Raw genomic sequence first — 18,093 nt, forward strand, 5'->3', positions numbered from 1 at the left:
TGAGTGAAGCAGAGGGAGGAAAGTGAGGCAGAGCAGGAGCATTGCACAAATGCCAGTCAGGGTGGCGCTGGGATAATACAATTAAAACCTTGGAAAGCCTGGGCATTTCTGTGACTGTCCCAAAGCAACTGATACTCCAGTGCTCTATCCTGCTGAGGATGTTAAATTCCACTTTTTACCTGGGATGTGCTCCTTACTTCCAGTGTGTAAAACCCCTGTATGTGAACATGCAAATTCTTCTCCCATTTCTAGCCATTCTGGACAAAACACACAGGGCTCTGGAGCCTGTCCTCAACACTCTTGCAGCTCACCCACTCCAGCTGGGAGATTCCTTTGGAAAAGCTCCCCTCCAAGGCTCCTCCTGCCCAGAGGATGCAAGTGTAAAACCTTTAATGATTTCCTATGCGCGAGAATGTGTGCTGCTGCTTTAAGTAAGCAGCAGCTGCTGCGTAAATCCATTAGCAGGTGGAATACCAATTTGCTTACGCTGAGATACGGGTCTCATGAGAAGAGAGTCCTTGCTCTTACTAGTACCCATCTCGTGTTGCTGTCCTTCACCTTTCTCCTGGTCCCACAGATTAAATATCCTCATGTCTCCAGAAGACGTATTAAATTCCTGCTTTTTGCTGTGAGAGGTAGATCAAATATCTTGGTTGTAGGCATGAAACCTGGCTACCTGTCGGTTCTCCGAATACCTTGTCCTTACTCAGCTCTGTGGGAACGTGTAATCCTGCTGATGGAATGGGAAATGTGAGTTCTGTGGACCTGAACCCCCGTTTCAGTAGACCCGCTTAGCCCAGCTCAGTAGCTGAGCAGCCTTGTTGGAAACAGAGAAATTATTGTCAATGCTGCAGACTTCAGGGCAGCTGCCAGGAGCAGGGTGCTCAGGATAGATGCTCCCCGCACCCTCCAGGTTCTTGCAGCTTTCACACGATAACATGACGCTGAGGGCAGTCGTGCTGCGGCTGGGGAGAGGGGGATTGTGAGGCACAAATACCTAGAGTTGACACCAGGAGTGAAGGATGATACAGTGATGACAGAAACTAATGCGGAATGAAATGTGGTCTGCACAGAGGTGATGACATCTCGCTCCCTTTTTTTCTGCTGTCCAGGCTTCTATCTGCAGCAGGATACAGATGTTGAGAGCAGTTCCTACTGTGCTTGGCCAGGAGGAAGTCCGGCATGCAGTGAAGGAGGAAGAGCTACAGCTAAGTTGGAGGCTGCATTTATTCACCCCCATCCTTTGTCACTTCTCTCCCTTCACTTAGTCACGTAGTCAGACAGACAACACGCAGGTGCCATGCTGGACCCTACAACTATCAATTTTTGAATTATTACTGTAGGAGTGGCTGTTCTACTGATGGGAGCTACATCTCGCCTCCCAAAGTTAACTACTGTTTTGTATTCTCCTGGTCTTCAGAGTCACATGAGAGAAAACCCGTTTTCAGAATCACAGGCCCAGTATATGTACAAGCAAATAATACTAATGAGCATGATCAAACAAATGCAGAGTACCACACAGCATGTGGTATCTTGCAGGGACAGTCCCTCCTGGGAGTGCGTGCGGTGCCAGTGTGTAACCTGTTAATCACTAGAAGGCTCACAGGGGTGGCCGTCTGTGCAAAAGCGTTGGCTTTGCATTTGTAGAGGTGCAAACTAAACTGGTTGGGGAAGGAAGCTGAACACAGTAAAGCTGTGGTAGATGCCTGCCTGGGAGATGGTTGCCTTGCAGCCTACCACCTGTGCGCACCCCTGGCTGGAGGCTCAGCAGCAGTGCTGCTTCTGGTCTTACACCCCTTCTTTGTCCCAGCTGAGGGAGAAGGAAAGGTTCGTCTGTTCGGGAGATAGGCAAAAGAGGAGGTTGAACAAGACCCCATTACAAGAGCACAGCGTGGATAATGGGGTGGCAGGAGCTCATTAAAGGTTACGACGCTTCCATGAGCCCTGGGCAAGACAGGGGAGAACAACTGACTATTCCCCGCCCAGGGAGCAGCATCCGCAGAAGCAGTTTCCAGCCGGAGAAGCTGGTTTTGCCTCCATGAAAAGGTCTGTGTAGGAGCAGCGTGGCTGGGCATTTGGGTCAGCCTCTCCTGAGCTGGGACCTGGCATTTGCAAGGAGGGAAGAGAAATTTGCTGGCTGCTGTTCTCCCCTTCCTTAGAGGGCAAGCCTTCCCTGACAGAGCCGCAGGCACCGCTCCCCCGCTCTGGCAGGTAGCCCGACTGTGACACCCTGTGCGCATTCAGCACCTGACTTTGTGCAGAAAATTGTTCTGCAGAGCCAGCATTGTCTCTGTAAGGAGGAACTGTCCTTACCGGGGACACTAACTAGGAATGTCCAGTAGAAACCTACTTTCTAAAGGCCTTGAAAAGGTGCTGGGTGGATTTCAGTCCTCATCACAGCCAGAGAATTTACTTCGGCCTCCACAAAGTAGCTGAAATGCATGGGAGCGTGCATCCCCTGTGGGCACAGGGCTTTGCCCTTCAGCTCGTACCTAGAATGTGCGTCCCTTTTTCCCTTTACCTCAGGTGCGGTTACAGAGTCTGTGTTTCACTGTTCAAAGCTTTGCTCTCCAGTGATACCTCCCTGTGCACTAGTTCCTTCAGCACTTTCAAAGGACTCTTTCAGGACTCGGGACTTCCCTGGTGGGAAGGCAATGAAAGAGGAGGACTGACTTCCCTTTGCCTGTTAGTACCAGAAGCCGCTGCAAAATTTTATTTTATATTGTTGGATGTTTTTTAGGATCAGGAATCGCTGAAGAACTTAGACCTCATCAAGACTCTCATAATTGGGATTAAGTGGAGCACCGCCTTTCAGATTTTTCTCCATCATTGGGGAACTGTGAACGGTAGCTCCCTGCTGTGCCAGGATCTGTGCTCCTCAGGGGTGCATTTAGAAAGTCATTGCTACAGCAACCAATAAGACTAAAAAAAGCTGATAAAATACATCGCATCTCCTCTGGGGTTGACTGAAGGGCAGAGAGATTGCTACTCCCTCAGTAACATTTTTTTTTTTTTGTCATGGGCTTTTTTGTTTTTTTCTTGAAAGAAATACATCCCCTATGGGCAGATTCCAGATTGTGGCTTTGGCAAAATAGGGAGCTTAAAACAGCACGTTAGTCTGCCCCAACTGCTGACTTGAAAACTGTGATGCTGGAATAAGCTGTGTGCCTAAAAGGGAAAGATGGAAGGACCTACGAGGCAGCATACTGGGTCCCTCTCGCAGTTCACTATTGCGTGCACAGGAATGCTCTGTTCCATCACAGCTGACGTGTTTTTATGAGACGTCTGCCAACGCGTTGGTGGTCTAACAGCTGCTAGGAAATTTTCCTGAAGGGCTAGACTGGGTTTTTTGCCATAATGACTGTCCTCTAGAGAGTCAGCATAGTATCACAGGCATTAATGCTCCCACCTGTATGCAAAGCATTTCCTGTTCTGGGTAGGGACGGAAGCCGAGCGTTAGCTGGAATGCCTGTGTTAGGTGCTAAAATGTATCGGCACCCGAGGAGTCTATGACGAGCAAGCGTCAGTTATCTCACAGATCAGAAATCCTGGGTAAAAAGAACCATTTATAGTTATAGTGCTGATAGTGGCTTTTCAAGTGTCATTCAAAACTACTAAAATTATCTCATTAGCCACTAACTGCTGGGACCCTGAATGCAGATTACAGCCATTCCTAAAAGAAGCCGGCTGCCAGTCCCAGCCCTGTCTTCCATAGATGTTTGTGTCAAGTTGCCCAGCCTCAGTGGCTAGCACAGCTGCTGATCTCTGCCTGCTCGGCCCCGGAGAGGAGTGGCTGCAATGCTGTGGGTCGGGAATGAGCGGCACTGGCAGAGAGGGGTGGAAGTCAGCACCTCCCTCCCAGATGCCATGCTCTTCAGCTGCTCACGGCTGCAGCAAGAAGCCGCAGTCAGTCACAGGGATGCTGAGAGGAGGAGTGAAGAGGCTGGGTGAAGACGCGAGAGCAGTTTGTGGCTGCCTAGAATAGAAACGAGCTGGCGGGAACACGCGTGCCCCATCGCCTGGGGACCCTCACGCTGCCTGCACCAGCAGCTACGGGCAGGCCCCTCGCACTGAGGGTGTCTGCCTGCCCCAGGTAGCAGCTCGTGTTTTCAAAGACAAAAATTTGAAAGGTCAGAAATGAGACTGTGCCCATAGGACCACTGAGATCTCTGCTACCAAGGAGCTTGGGTAGTCCTTGGTTCAAAAACACTCAGGCATCCGATTTCAGATGGATTTAAGTATCCTGAGGATCTGAGTATTTGGCTGTTTTAAATCTCACTGTTCTGGAGACTAAGACTTGTCTGGACGTTTCCTTGGTGATTTTGCTCTGTGCAGCTTCCCTCTATTCACACTTTCCCCTGCAGTTCACCAAGATGCTGGACTACGCTGATACAGATTTATTCTAACTCAGACCGGCCTGTGGTGTATATGTCATGCTCATGCTCCCCAACAATCCGTGCTATTCCAGGTTGGGGAAATAAATGCTAACCTAGCCTCTCCCTGATCCTGAACAATAAAAGCAGCTTTTGCTCCAGATGTGTTCGTTACACTGTTTGGTATAAAGGTAAGAGGGCTTATTGTCCCGTAGCCTTCGGGGCATCAGCAAATCAGTACTTTGGGTGCTGACACCACAAACACAATTGTGGTGTGGATCAGGATGCAATTAGTTGGAAAATTTATGCTGACAATGAAGTTTTTATACCTTCCAGTACAACATTTGCAGTTGACTTTGCTCAAAGATGTGATGCACTTCGTCATAAAGAGCCCATTCTGGTGGACTCGTCAGAATGGCAGCCTAAAGGTCTTGCATCAGCTGATTATGAACATGGAGGAGTCCAGCAATGTGGAATCTCCTTAACTTTCAACTGGCCCCAGCCCAGTTTGTGGCAAGCTGGCTGCCTTCCCCATGGGAAAGGTCACCCCAGCAGTTGGAGGGAGAAAATTGGTGAGTCAGGAGTCTTGGAGCTGTTATTTCAACCTAACTAGTTCCTCCATGTGAGGATTGGCATTTTCATTGTCAAGACTCTGCAGGTAACTTGCAAGTTCTTAATTTCGTTTTAGTCTCTTTAATACATGTGTAAGTGGCTGAGTACATACCACACTGGTACCAGGCTGTACGGCCATTCTTTTCTCATTTCTCCAGGTTCCGCTGCATTTTTTGACTTATAAGGGCCACAGCTATCGGAAGGGCCTCTACTAGAGTGAGTTTGGCATGAATTTGATAAATGAATCCTGCGCACGCATGACACGAACACACTCGTTGCCACAAGTGCTTCTTTAAGCACTGCTCCCTTATCAGCATGAAAAACAAGTATGTTGAATATCTTGGGCAAATACACTTGTGCAGATGCTACTACGGCTGCAAGCCTTATCAGCAGACTGCTTCAGGGATGGCATTTGCAATTCACTATGCTTAAAATTGCTGTCAGTAAAATGCTCATCTTTCCTGAAAGCCTTAGGCCATCCCTGCTAACTCACTCCCATCCTGAGACCACATCGAGATCTGTCGCTGTGACAAAGTCCACGTAGACTTCCCCCATGCGCTGCCCTCTAATTTCTGTCCTACTGAAGCACTAGGAACATTAAAAGGAGGACAAAGCAGATGCTGGCTAGCTAAATAACACATCTCTCCTTCCCGCCCACAGACTGGTCTGAAATATTTCTCTCTTACAGAAGTGCTATTTATTAGGAAAGATTAGCTAATGATTAATAGCTGTGCAATAATGCACTGATGTTGTAAATAAGTAGCTTAAAATGAGGGGTGCACGCACAGCAATAATAATAGGCTTTCCTCATATCAGCATGGCTGCGTTGAACAAACCATGCTGAGAATTGAAGGACGTTTCAATCCTTGTTCTTACAGAGAGCAAAATAGCCCATAGCAGCAGCAGGCCTTTGTGTAGGGGAAATCCATCTAGTAGGAACCATGCTGAAGGATTGCTCTTGGGCTGTCAAACAATGACCACATAATGCTGTGGCGTCCAGTCTCTCTGAACTTGGGCTGTTTAGGAGTCAATAGATACCCAATGTTCGAGTTGACCTCCCTTTTCCCACACCTTTCTTCCCACTTGACTTCCACTCCCCAGCTCCTTAGTGATGTTTGAGGAGATGATAACCTAGGAATAAGGACAAATGGAAAAATGCAAACAGGACCTGTATGAAACTGTTAGGGGAAAAGATCTAAAGAGGAAGATCTTCCCAGCAGTGCATCTGCGCAAAAACAAACTTGTTACCAGATCTCCAAGGAAAACTGCGCAGACAGCGGGTACATTAGGAAGAAAGATTTTCTTGCTGTTGGGAGATGAGGGAAAGTGATTCTTGCAGAAGATCTTCCCCATCACAAAGCCCAGAATCCAAGTGCAATAAAATGCCATACCACTGCAGGGAAAGCAGCAGGAATCTTTAATCTCTGCTTCATGTCACTAGGGAGGAATTTTGAGCGGGCTTGAAGATTTCTGTTTAGACGGTCTCCTGGATGATCCAGCGCCTCCCAGGCACACTCGCTGGGCTGGAGAGCTGACCCACGAGTGTAACACAATTTGTCCCAGGGACGCCTCACATTTACCCTGGCTGCTTTGTACGCTCCTTTCTTGCTGATATTGCAGAAGTTGCACTGCCCTCCCAGGGCGTATGCCTAGATCCCGCTGTAATCATAGAATCATAGAATGCTTTTGGTTGGAAGGGACCTTGAGAGATCGTCGAGCCCAACCCCCCTGCAGTAAGCAGGGATTGAACCTGTGAACTTGGCGTTATTAGCACCATGTTCTAACCAACTGAGCTAACCCGGCTGGTCCCTACGGGTTTGGTAGGGGGCTGGTGCCGCCTTCCACGCAGAAACGTGTTGGTGTACTGCAGTGCAGGCAACTGCTTTGCCTGACCTTCTCCACTTCATCCCTCCCGCCCTCACACAGCTGTAATAAAAAACATTAGGGTTTGCTGTTCAGTGCAGATCTGAGCAACCGAGATAATAATGTGAAGGATCCACATTAATAGACTAGTGATAAATCCAAATTCTTCCTCTTTCTTTGAGAAAGCCTGCCTCGTCTACTGGGCCCTTAGGGCCATTGCTCTGGAACTCAGGAAAAATTTTCAAGAATTGAGAGGTAGAAGAGGTGATAATGTTTGTGTCTGTAGCCTCCACACACCATATTTCTGAAGGTTCTTCACCATGTAACCTACTTTTCTATGACAAATTTTCAACCCAACAACCAGGTTAAGATCAAACATTGAGACTATGAGTAAGGAATCTTGTTTCTGTGAATGAGGGGCAGGAATATTTCTTCTTTGGAAGTTGGGGGCTTTCACCACAAAGGATATGCAGTAGGTCTAGCTACCTGAGCTTTGGACAAATATTGGATAACACATGGGAAGTTGTTGCTTAAAATGGAGATCAGAAGATTACTACCAGACCAGAAGGCGAGTAAGAATCTGTCTGAAAAGGAGGGTAGAAAATTGTGCTAAAACATGAACTGCAGTTTCGAGATCTTGTTTAGCGTTTCTTTTGACCTCAGGATGAACAGGACAACTGTGCTAACAAAACTGCTTAGGATGCAAATTTGGGAGCCATCTTCCAACATGGGAGGACTAGAATATCTTGCAAAATTAACTAACTGACCTTACGGGCTGGCATAAAAACAGGGGTTCAGGTGGGGGGAAAAGGAAGGAAACTATTGAAAGCAGATATAGTAAGACAACTGTAATGTTACGGTTTGGGTGTTATAACTAATGATTCACTGTGAAGAAATGCATGATGGAATCCTACCTGGCCTATCAGCCAGCCAAACAGTAGGCACAGCAAGGCTGTTCTGCATGCAACCATGCAAACCATACTGGAGCCATGGGAATGCTATGCAATTTGCACCTCCTTTGCAGGGACAGAAATCATGTGTTACCTGTATCAGGTATTTTAATTTCTCCCATGTGCTCCAAATCAACAGAAATCCTGAGGAGAATGACCTATGCAGTCACATGGGCTGGATTATTTGCTCACTGGAAACAGGGCTGAAAAGAGACTTGGCTTTTGTGCTACCTCAGGCAACATTCTGGAGGGTGCTAATTGCCCTGGGAATGTCATCTGCACATTTCAGCGTGTTATTCAAAGAGGGCAGCATCCTGTGAAGATTAGCCTTTGCAGCTCAGTCCAAAATGTGTGCCAGGCAAGCCAGTCAAATCCAATCCCGAATGAAGGAAGTTTATCTGTGTCTGAGGATTTTAATAGTATGTTCCCAGCAGAGGTTACGTGGGGCTTACTTTTACTTTATGCTAAGCTACGGCGCAATGACATCCACTTGGGAACTTGGTATATTCGCTCCTTCCCTCCTGGGGCACCCAGTTTGCCAGGAACAGAAAATCAACACAGAAGCAAAACTTTTGTTCATGATTGGATGCTGCAAACTGTGGAGGCAAGAAATGAGGTAAGACGTGCACCTTACCGAGTCGCAGTCTTGCCTGCTGGTGCCTCTCTGGTCGAGCACAGATCTCTGGAGCCAGAAGAGCTCCCTGCAGAGTTGAAGGCAGACAAGAATAATGCTATAAAATCCCCTGAGCTCAGCTCTGACTGAAGCATTAGTGGTTTTAAAGCACAAATTTGTCATAGTCATCAGAGCATGCAGATTCCTGAGATGCTGTGGGCAAATCCAAAGTGCTACTACACTGTCCTTGCAGCCTTGAACACACAGCTTCGGCTGTCGTGAGCAGAAATCCTTTATGTTTAGTTCAACGGAGTATTGGAGAAAGTTGTTTTTGTTGCGTTATGTCTCAAACACTAAAAGCAGTTCTGTGTGCTCATATTGTCTTCCTGTTTCCAGAGCAAAGTGTTCACCAGGTAATTGGGGAAGGAGCTTTAGCTAGCCTCATTGCTTCTGTTTTACAGTGGGAGAAACTGAGTCAAGGAGGCAACGTGACCCGCTCAAGATTGCACAGCAAGTCAGTATTTCCCTGACACTTTTATTTGTCCAGTGCTGCATTTGTGTCATCCGACATCCTAGCTACAAGCCAAAGTCCCTCTGTGTCAGACCCTGTGGCCTGGCCCAAGGCTTATTTTCAGAGGTGGTGCTCTCGTGTCTCCCAGCTTTCCTTGCTCTATATGAAGTGCAGCGGCGTTACGGCCTGGCCTTCCAGGCGTGTTTCCACTTTGGGGCAGTAAAGAACTACCTGAAAGGAGGTTGTAGTGAGGTGGGTGTTGGTCTCTTCTCCCACGTAGTTAGCGATAGGACGAGAGGAAATGGGCTCAAGCTGCGCCAGGGGAGGTTTAGGTTGGATATTAGGAAAAATTTCTTTACGGAAAGGGTGGTCAAGCATTGGAACAGACTGCCCAGAGAGGTGGTGGAGTCACCATCCCTGGAAGTGTTCAAAAAACGGGTAGATGTGGCACTTCGGGACATGGTTTAGTCTAGTCTACCCTTGATTGGTTTAGTGTGGACTTGGTAGCGTAGGTTAATGGTTGGACTGGATGATCTTAAAGGTCTTTTCCAACCTAAACGATTCTATGACTGTGCAGACAGCAGCAAATTCCAAATGGGATAGTGGGACTGCTGCCTGTTGGGAGGGACGGCTCGGACCATGCTGTGTCTTTCCTTGTAGCAGATTAGAAATCATCAGCACTGGTGAAATGAATGCTTCTTCCCTTCCTGTATTTAAAAACAATCAAGCAGTAAGAGAAGCTGGGGAAGAGATGATGCACCATAAGTTGTGATTTTTCGCTAAGTGTTAGGAACCCGATTTTTAAATAGATCGTGCTCTTAAGTAGCATGGGCCAGGGCCCTTAATCTTTGACGCACATCCCAGAATTTATCCCAAGTAGAGAAATGTTGGAAGGCAAATAACAGCTCTGGTGGAAATTGCTGCAGTTCAAAACTTGTTCTGTACCGCGTCTCCTATGCCTGCCAACACTGGGATCTTCCAGATCAGCTTCTGCAAATCACACCCCAAACAGACCTGGCCCCCTTCCACCTTTCTCATATTTGCATTCCCTGAAATGTGAGCTTTAACAGTTCTATCTTTTATATTTGCATACACCTTCTGGACACTTTTGAGCTGATAGAGTAATTTTAAAGGTCAAGTTGAGTAGTGAAATGCAGGGACTTTAAATGGAACTCTGTACACCAGACACTTGAAGGAGAAATCACTTTGGGCTGGATATCGACCTGATACATATACAAGTATACCAGCATCATGAAGGGTATCACACTGAGTAATGCAGTGGTCCAGGAATCGGAGCCACCCAAAGCTGATTTTTAGCCTCCATTGTCCTGTCTTGTCCTCCTCATGTTGTATTTTCAGAAGAAACAGCACACAATCTCAGTCACTGTATTTTACAGACACCAGATAATACAGGCAGAAGATAGCGAGCATATAACCACATAAGATTTTGGATGCTTATCCCTTGTCTCTTCCTTAACTTGTGGATCTACAAAATAGGGCTGGAAATCTTGCAAAGACTGAGACATCTGCTCCTTTTATCTCAGATCTCAAGGTTAGAACGTAGATGTTTAACTGTTCAGAGTAAATCTAGCTTAATTATGTTTTTCAGATATTCAAATGGTTTCAACATTACAACAAGACTTTGGCAGGGACAGCATTGGTTTCATGGTCCCCTGTCCAGCTTATTATGCTTCAGTAGTGGCTGTTTTCAAAGATCACCATTCACGCAAATGTCAAACAAGTCACCGTCACCTTTGCTGGTATGTGGAAAGTGGCAAAATTCTCCTGTCAGTAACAGCACTTCCATCCCCTAAAGCTACGCTTTTTATGGCTGACCTGTATCCCATTATCTCTGCACAGACATTACTTTTGTTTACCTGCCACGTTCTTGCCCTGCAGGCCAGTTTTACAGCAATTCTCCCCAACAGTGCAGCCTTCAGGTGCAATCTGGGTGCCTGTAGTAATTACGTTTGAAGGTTAATGTTTCATGAAAATATCAAAGCATTTCTGCCCCTCAGCTTTACTGCCGACTTTGGTAAAAGCCGGAGGTTTTTGTTTTTTCTTGTTTGTTTGTTGTGGTCTAGCAGTAATCTGCTTGGCAGCTTGATGCTTGTTTCTATCCAGGGTTTAATCTATCTGATGGAACTTAAGTGAAATATGAACTGTGGTTTTGGTCATCTTTGGAAGGCGAGGGGTTCTGAATGGCTTTTTCTTCATGAAAATTCTCCTGAGTGTTAAAAGAATATTTGGAGCTGTGTCGTCAGGCTGTATTTGGCCAAAGATTTAATCAAAGGCCAGAAACAAGGTGCTTGTGCTAGTAACAGAAGGGCAAAACCCGAAATACTTATCTAAGGGCTTTGCTATATGACATAGAAAAGGGAAGACTGGAATAGTAACTTCTGGCTGTAAAGAGGATCCTTTTTCTTAGAAATTTGCCTGTCATACCTCTTACAGGTTCTGTTTTCCCTACACAACATGGGAGAAAAAAATCCTTCCATAAAAATAAAATTCCTGCATTATAAAAATACTCTAAATTGATAAGAACCTCCTAAACCACCAACAGCACTACTCAAAAGGTAGGGAGATGGGCACAGATTGAGGGAGAACGGGGTTACATTTCATCAAAGATGCTGCTGGCTTTGCTCACAGTACACTCAAGGCATCTGATTAACATGCAGAAAGTGATCTTGGTTTTTCTTTATCCCCAAATTGATGGGCAACTCATTGTATCTGCAGAGAAAGGTTAGGGTTAAGGATGCTGCCTCTCTCAATTATGCAGAAGAAGGGAGAGATCAGTGAGAGGGCACACAGTTGATTCCCCCAAGCAATATTCTAGCAACTGCTTGCCCGGCTACCCAAGTTTGGTCAGGTGTTGCGAGTCACTGCCAAGCAGCTGGTTATTGGATTTAGCCGGGGCAGAGGGTCAAAAGAAGATGTACCAAATTGCCTAGGAAAGGTACACCTAAGCTAACGCTCTTGGCTTTATCGCACACGTGAATGTAGTTGTTAGAAATGAAAGCAGCTTGTCTAGCAACGTGTCCCTGCTACACGAGGGTGGAAGGCACTGGGGACAGCATGGTGTCGCATAGCAGGGCCTCGGAGTGCAAGCGTAAAAGCTGAAGAAGTTGGGCTGCTTGGGCAAAGAAAATGGATTTCTTTGACAATCGAGTGTTATTTCAAAGTGCCACGTTCCCAAACTCCCTTAGCATTACAGATTTGTGCTAGCAAGGGGTCAAATTGTGAGTTCTTTTCAGGCTAAAATGACTGCTGAATTCCAATCAAGGTAGTTCTCCCTCTTCCCTGTGGTGTTCCTGGTAGCAGAAGCAATGTGATGATGCAGGGGCATGGCTGCAGCCGGAGCACAACCTTCTCTTTTAGGTTCCCTCAGGAAGCCTCAGTTCGCCTGTCCTGCCCACTCCACCTTTTCTCCACCTTCCTGCCACTGCACAGACTGACATTAGTAAGTGTATACTAGAGCCTGCCTGAATTGGCTACTTCCCTTTCTCCTGGAAGTAAAACCATAATAGTGCATTGTACAAATTGTTATTGCATATACAACTGGCTTTATCTGATTTTGTAACAGATGAGCTGAAAAATTAAAGAGTTGCTATAAAATGTTGTGAAAAACTGGTTTCACAAGTTAGATTTTGTGTGGGAGAAGAAAGGCTGGCTGAATTTTTTTCATGTTGTTCGTGTATCATTTTCAAACCTTAGCTGATGAATGTGATATAGTTTGATATCATACAGGTTTTGTGGTGGAAAATGTTATTAAAATGAAAATATATACGGGCCTCTGTACGTAGGTGAGAGAAAGCGTGCAAGGGAGGCTTGAAGTGAATAGGTTTGGAAGCTATTCAGTCAGGAAAAAAGAACGGTGTTGCTTACATGCAGCACACATTGGTTTAAAATATATTTCAGACTTTGCTTACGTTTTGGACTATTTAGCTGAAAATGAGGCACTGCATGTAATTATAATCTCAAAACCCATAGACAAATGCTACAGGCTCAGCACTTTGAAATGTAAATGTAACCACAATAACAATACTGACATGGGGGTAATAAAGAGGTAAAAATGAGACACGCCTTCCAGAAAGTTAAGAAAGAGCACCTGGGGCAGGTAGGAAGGCCAGGAACAGTGATGAGAAATAGAATATAAAGGTTTCTAACATTTTACAGTTATACACAAGACTTGAGTCCATCTAATCCAGAAGCAGCTCCCCAGAGGGTCACAAAGGGGTGTTTCAGTGCTACCCAAAAAGCATAATGCATCTAGCTGATGGTGATACTAAGGGGCTTTTTTGGAGGTGGGTGAAGTGATGGTATCTGCCTGACCCTCACTTGTCACAGCTTTATGCTTTAGAGCCTGAGAGTTGCTGATGTGTATTTGAGCATTAATTAGGTCAGATGTGAACTATTTAATTATTGGCCAACCAACAGAGCTGGAGCTGGCTTTGAGTTTTGCCAGGTCCCTGTCATTCAAACTGTAAAATTCATTTAGCGAGCCGTTCTGTTCTGGAAAACTTGGACAAGAAAAAGCTTCCTTAAAAGCATCCCCAATTGTAAAAGGAGCTTCAAGAGTTATGTTAGAAAGGGGTGCCTCATCAGAGAAATAAGAAAATTGGTTAGAAGGCAGGCACAGGAGATGGAAAAGTGTTATGCCTTAATCGCTCCCAAAGTCACTGCAGAGAGAGAAGAGGTCACGGTGCTATGCCCAGCCAGCTGGTGATTTGGAAGATGGTTAGTGAAGAGAAATGTTCAAAACTTGCAAATACCAAAAAGGATAGTGATGGCTGATGCGTATAACCTCAGAGCAACGATTAATCCCCAGCTTTTGAAGGCACGGGCTACCAAGGAAACAACAGTGTGCAGACCTGTAACAGCCCAGTCTCTAGTGCCTCCGCTTAACAAAACAGTGGTGCGTACCTGCGTGGTTCTAGGTACCCAGAGCAGGGGCAGAGGAATGGTTTGGAAATCTTTTCATTACCACTGGGTGGAGCTGAAACCCTTTTTGTTCAAACCGCTCCTTTCCTAACTTCTCTTTCGTAGAGAAAAATTGTGGATCAGGCTGTTTACAGATCGATTCGGAGAGCTCATTATACTGATGACCTCATTCTTCTGGAAGGGGAGGTCAGTGAATGTATTTCATGGGGGTGGGGGTTCTCCAACAGTATGCAGTTGTTTGGACCTGAATGTCAGACACAGCCAGGACTTGCGATGAATCTGTAACGCAGTCAGACAAGTCATATAAAATCATTGTTGTCTTTAAATGCCTGTAAAAAAACAGCTAGAAGACTTTGACCTGAATAAGTGAAGGGAAAATACAGCTGAAAGAAACTTATCAGGGTGAAGAATGTGTGTGTATTAAACATTTTCTTTGTTTCTCAGTTCGGCTTTTCTGCTCTGAATGACTTCAAGTGACAGCCCGGGATCCATAAAGGACAAGGTGGGAGCGTGGGTCGGGACAGACATAAGGAAGATGGGACTTGTTTTGAAAGCAAATTCCAAGCAGATGGGCAGGGCAGCAGGAGGGCGAAAGCAGTTGTCCATATCACTTGGTGCTCGTACTTGGTCTTTGTCCTGTCCCGCTTAGTTGGGCTCCAGTTCCCTGTTTTCCACCTGCAACCAGACTCCCCTTAATCTCATTCTGATTTCTCTTCTCAGTGTTTTGCTAACTGCCTGTTTTCCCACAGCTGGCTCAGACCAGAGCCGAGTCTCTTGAAGGCTGGCTACTGGCTGCGATGGTCATTTAAGAGCTTTCTGCCCCCACCCATCTTCACTGCCCCTCTCCTGGAAGGGTGCACAGCACGGGTGGCACGGTTGGGCTGTGTCTCTGTTCTGTGCACGCCACAGATCACCACCTAGACAAGCAGCTTATAACGCTAGTGAGCTGAGCTTCCCGAGGTGTGAATCCCGGTGGTCTGGAGCTCCTTTTAATGATCTCTGTTGGATTTAGTTACGGTGGCTGAATGTCTCCATGCCTCACAGCTCTGAGAGCAGAAACATTTTCAGCAGGTACAGCTGAATCCTGCAGGGGCTGTGGCTTCAAGCTCTAGTACTACGAAGGTCTGCGGACATACCTGTGCCAGAAAAAAAGTTATAGGTGTAGATGTACCACTGTTGACCAGCACGTGCTGTTGTTACCTTGATTTATGTTGTTCAGGCCACAAAGAGGCATTCACATTGCAAACAGCTGTGACCATGGAAGGCCCTGCTCTCCTCTTGCGGCTTGTTATTGCTCTTCTCCTGGAAGCTGCAGCCCTCCTTTATGTGTGGGCAGAAGAGATTGTGCCCTAGCCTGCTTCAGGCAAGGTCCATGGAGTGTTTTAAAGTGCTGATGAAAGTGGTTAGTGCTAACTCATCCAGCTTTGCCAGAAGCGTGAGGGAATGCTCACAGCATTTCTTTTGTGGGCCCAGCTGTGGGGCGGTAACTCCCAGCTGGCAGATGCTGATGGACAACTGTGAAGCAGAACATCTTCAGTCAGTTCAGCCAGAAGGATGTCTGTCATTGGCCTTAGGAGATGGGACACCTAATTTGGCAGAAAAGCTCTTCCTGTTGGCCGCATTGCTAATAGGAAGCCCCGCTGACACAGCTTTGCTGGTACAGGTACAGCTGTGAAGCTACCGTGGCATGCAAATATCCCTTGTTTTCACTCTTGAAATAATTCTGAATGTTTTCAAGACACCTGAAGTTTTCCTGTTATTCACTAGTTCCCTGACACACCCCATCACTAGCCTCACCTCCTCTGTGCTCCTCTCATTTCTTCTCTTCTTTGTAAACCCATGCCAGTGCACCCCAACCGCTGACGGCTTCTGGCTCCACTTGGCACCACTCTTGAATACACTAAACAAGTCAGACAACCCTGATTTTGGTCCATATTTCCCCTGTACTTCTTCTGCTCTACCCTCAGTCTCTGCTGATATAATTAGAGTAGACGAGCATAATGTATCATTAGACCGTGACATAAACCGCATGTTGTGATACAGCTTATTGATTGAAACTGATTGAGGGATCTTCTGACATCGTAAACATGCTCGGATATGAGGGTGGTGACATGATTGTAATCTTTGCATCTATTCCCTGTCCCATGTGATGATGAAAAGGGATAATTATTACACTCGTTAAAAATTTAGGAAGCTAAGCAACAGCACCTGGAAATTAGGTGTCAGTTTTGCAAGATTTCCACAGAATGAATAAGGACAAAAAATAGGTCAGGTGAAGTTATACTTTCGTCATTTTAGAGGGGGAAAGAAGTATTTTTAGCAAGATGAAAATGCTTTCTCTGCCTAGCTGTGCAACACGAGTAGGTACCCATAATAGACGAGCTTTATTACACATGATTGCTCTAGGCCTGACAGATCACTGATGCTTTCCACAAACACTCCACAGGAGTGTCAATTGGTCTGCGAGTACCTGTGCTGGCAGTCTATCTGCAGCAATTTGAAGGGTCATCTTTATTTTCTCCTCTTGGCTGAGAGGTATTGTAATTCCACAGGGCTGTGTTCTGGCATGGATTTATTTAGTTTCTGGTAGTAATTTTCCAGAGCCAGCATCCTAAAACACTGTTTTTCAAAATTTATTTTTCTGTGCTTTCAGTACTGAAGAAAAAGAAAACGTGTGTGAGAGATGCTCACGTGCTCCTGCTCTGTGAGACACAAAGGGCGTGTTAGCACTACAGAAAGTTAGTGCTGATATATGAGTGAATAGGCTATGACAAATACAGCTCTAAAAAGAGTTGGAGAGCTGCACTCTGTGTGCTCTCTATTCTGCTGTAGCTTTTATTAGTGGAATATTTCTCTCAGTTTTTAATTCCCCCATCTCCCTTCAGGCTGACAGTGTAGATCATGGGTCTTCAGAATGGCTTTCAATGGAGCAGTCTTACTGTTTATATTTAAGAATACTATTTAAAATCTGAAGCCAAGTTGAAAAGGTGACATAGGGTGTGTATGTTTTGCATCTCTCAACAGTAATAATGTTAAAAAGCAAAACTTCCATTTGTAAAAATGTATCATTACAATTCAGGCCAAGGAAAGATGGCTTTGAAAATTAAACCCCTGTGTTCTTCAATCAAACTGTTCGATTACTTTCCAGTACATAGCAGTACAATATGTATATAGCAGCCAATTAATTGCTCTGCCTTATGTGTTTTTTTTTTTTTTTTTTTTCCCTGGATAGCTCGAGGACCTTTGCAACTGTTCCTTTTGAGCTTTGTGGAGAGCAGAGCTGTTGTGGTCTGAAAAATAAGCCGTCAAACCACACATTATCAAACATTTACTACCAAAATAGAAGCCGCATGCCTTCCCCACTCTGCGTTCATCTATACAACAAGAGCAGTATGTCTCCCTTTGGAAAAGTAGTTGGGAGGACCTTACAGGACATAGTAGACTCATCTCTGATCAGCTGCATTAGTTTTTACAGACATCAGGGATTGACAAGTCACGTTTTTTCATCCCAAAGCATCCCAGCAATGGAATTTTGTATGTGTTTAAGTGCATGCAGGGTGAATATTTAGCCAAACAAAGGCTGGTATTGGGAGTGGTACCAGTGTAGTAAGTTTTTATTCTTTAAATAAGAAGAGGATGGCACAATGACTGTAACTAGAGATCTCAAATGCAAACGGAGTGTGGAGACAGACCAAGTTAAGAAGGTAGGCCAGCTCCTATCATCTTTCCCTTATATGGGAGGGGACATTTTTCCTGGGGTAAAAAAGCACATCATGGAGGGTTTTCCCTCTACCCCATCACTTAAAACAGTACAATCCGTAAGTGCATCAGGAGTTCTTTTCCCAGGCTCTGATAAGCTTGAGTAATTTTATAGTTCATGTTTGAGTTTGTCACATCGCTTTGTGTTCCGGAAAGATATAATAGTATTGAGCCATATTTCTAAAAAAACCCATCTTTTCCTGCAGCTTTTGGATTTTACTATAGGGAAGTATAAGGCATTAGAAGCTCCTGTATTTCTTTACAGCTGATACGTGCCTTTACAGCCTCAGTTCTTATGAACAGTAGGAAGTGTTCTTCTGCATTATGGAAACCTCAGTTTTATGTAGATGCTGGTGGGCAGGAATCCTGACAGATGGTTCCCAACACATGTGTGTTTACATTGATAGAGATCTTAGGGTTGATTTATTTTTTAACATACTGTTATTTCATTACTATTGTATGCAATTTATG

Source organism: Pelecanus crispus, chromosome 5 (assembly GCF_030463565.1).
Source record: "Pelecanus crispus isolate bPelCri1 chromosome 5, bPelCri1.pri, whole genome shotgun sequence".
Taxonomy (NCBI): Eukaryota; Metazoa; Chordata; class Aves; order Pelecaniformes; family Pelecanidae; genus Pelecanus; species Pelecanus crispus.